Below are 2,614 nucleotides of genomic sequence, written 5' to 3' on the forward strand. Positions count from 1 at the left end.
GCACATGTGATAGTGGTAAAGAATGAAGCAGAAGAGGCAGCTGGATGGAGAACAAAGGGGAATTCAGAGATGGGATGATGCTGTGTATCAGCAAGGGGTGGGTCTTGGCTTTCCACAGTAAGTCTCTGCTCTGTGAGAGAGGCCTGTTGGGCAACACTTTTGTTCTCATGACTGCGAAGTTTGGATACAATATCTAGAAAGGCCAAATTCTGCACTTTCTAGTGTAGAGAGTCAGATCCTATGAGAGCACAGATCAGGACCATGGAATTATATTTTATTTTGGGAACATTTTTCTGATTTGCTATCAGTCTGTGTAAAATCTGTACAAGTTTAGCACTTTCTAGATCTTTCTCAGCAGTGCCCAATTTTAAAGCTGCTATTAGTGCTAAAGCAACAAGGGTTGTATTATTACATACTCACTAGTTGCCATGGTAACAAGATACTTGAAACACACTGCCTTTTCCTCCTTCAAATAACTTTCGCATTGATTCATCTCCAAGCAGTAATAAAACCATTAAATCCGGACCAGTATTGAGCTTGGAAATTTCATACTCTTTGTCACTATCCACCTTCTGCTGAACGATCTCTAGTAGACACTCTACCAGGCCTGCTTCAAGCAGCTGTAGCTTAAGAGCATCATTTTCTGCCAAAGGGGCAAGGATTTCAAAAATCATTTCTCTCTGGGAACCAGCAGTTAGTGTAATGGCTATGTCGCTGGACTCCCACGTAGTCGGCCGTGGTTCATGTCCTGGACCCGGTGGCTTAAAATTCACGCCGGGCACGTGTGCGTGCGTGCCCAAGATCCCAAGAAAACAATGAAGGAGAAGGGATTGCGGAGTGACCATCCCCCCTGGGGGGTGATTTCTCGCTTTCTGTCTCTCTGTCTCTCTCTGTCTGTCTGGCGAGCGCATGCGCGCTATAGTGAAAACCTCTCAAAAACAAAAACAAAAACAAAACAAAAAAAATCATTTCTCTCGTATTATGTTTGATTTGTTTCTTGAAGAACTTTACCAGCTCTTCAGCAATGTTTGTGCTAGCAAAATGTTCTTCACTTGACTCAAGTTCTGCTAAATTACCAAAGGAAACAAGACATATTTCTGTAAGAGCTGCATTTTAGCAGTGGATACACAGTAATTTCACTAAGGCAGGAATGACACCCATATTGATAAGCTGAGCTTGGAGAGAATCTTTCTCATTGTTATAGTTCTTCAGCATGCCACAAAAACAGTCAAGAACTTCTCATTGGCAGGATCTGTTACACTGCACAATCACCTTAAATAATCAATTACAACCTGTACACCACCTGCTTGGCCAACTGCACTTCTGCTCTCATGGCTATCATAGCATGTTTCCTAGGGCTCTGCCTATAGGGGCTCTGCCCCTCTTCCTAGTCTTTGCTATTTGGTAGCTGCACCAGTGGTGAAATCAATCTAGCATCCACACATGGAAGTCACATAAATTCATTTTTGGCTACTTCTGCTATGACGTTAGCTACTTTGACTGTGCAGGGAGACTGGGGAGTCAATAGATTTTCAAACAGCTGAAATATTCCACTTCCTTGGAGCTTTTCACTTGTTTCTGCATTATTCTGACCCAGGGCTTGCAGCAGATAACCAAGCATCCTTCTAAACTATTCTCAGTCTTGTCAACAGCTATTATCTTCAGTTTATTTAAGGTATCACTGAGATTATTTTACAAAATTTTTCTTTTTTTTTTTTTTTGTTGACTCCTGTCTTCCAATCTAACTTCAAATGTCATCTCAACATGTTTGAGGATAACTTCTAGATCTTCAAAATCATAACTCCAAGTTCCTTCCAAAAGGTGAGGAACTGGCAGGGCAAGGTGAAGGGCTCCGATGCTGGTGGTGTGGCTCAGTGTCCTCCCTCTACCTTGCTCTCTCCCCTGCAGGCAGGGAGCGGCCACTGGGAAGGAGCAGCTGCTGCTGTAAGCAGCATGGGCATGGTGTGGCTATGGCAGGGACCCACAAGATTTTTACTTCAGTAAACTCTGGACTTACTTTTTTTCTATGCTCATTTGCTGGATTACTATGTGGCAAAATTAGAAAGTGCCCACCAAATTGTTCCCCATTTTCTACAGTCAGATTTAAAAATGATGACCATCTCTGACTCCAGCTTTTTTTAAATCTGTCATGCTGTGTTTGTGGTGGCTAAAGTTTTTTATATGATGCTTTTGCAGAAAAAAGAAATGAGATCTTCAGAAGCTGCAAACCAGCCTATTCTTCTGTGGCAGATGAACACCATTCACAAGCACTGATAATATTTGGAGGTATTTCCTCTCCTCCTCCTCCTTCTCTTTCTCCTCCTCCTTCTTTTCCTTCTCTCTCTCTCCCTTTCTTTCTTTCTCTCTCTCTCTCTCTTTCTCTCTCTCTCTTTCTTTCTCTTTCTGTCTTCTTTCTCTTCTTTTTCTCCTTCTTCTTTTTTTTCTCCCAATATTAATACTAACCCATTTATTCCAAGTACTTGTTGATGTACCAAACAACGGAACATTCTTTTTTTGATTATTTTAATTAATTAGTTAATTAATTAATTTTATATACATTCAATGACATTGCTTAACTTATGAAGTGAACATTTCAATATGTGAACAATTCTCC

At 41.1% G+C, this 2,614-nt stretch overlaps 1 pseudogene; it reads right to left on the reverse strand.

Annotated features, from left to right (window-relative positions):
* The window catches only part of LOC102497515 (rap1 GTPase-GDP dissociation stimulator 1 pseudogene), a 6,738-nt pseudogene extending 5,046 nt beyond the window's left edge, over nucleotides 1-1,692 (reverse strand).
* Between the last annotated feature and the right edge of the window lie 922 nt (nucleotides 1,693-2,614).

This window comes from Tupaia chinensis, unplaced genomic scaffold (assembly GCF_000334495.1).
Source record: "Tupaia chinensis unplaced genomic scaffold, TupChi_1.0 Scaffold000203_1, whole genome shotgun sequence".
Classification (NCBI taxonomy): Eukaryota; Metazoa; Chordata; class Mammalia; order Scandentia; family Tupaiidae; genus Tupaia; species Tupaia belangeri.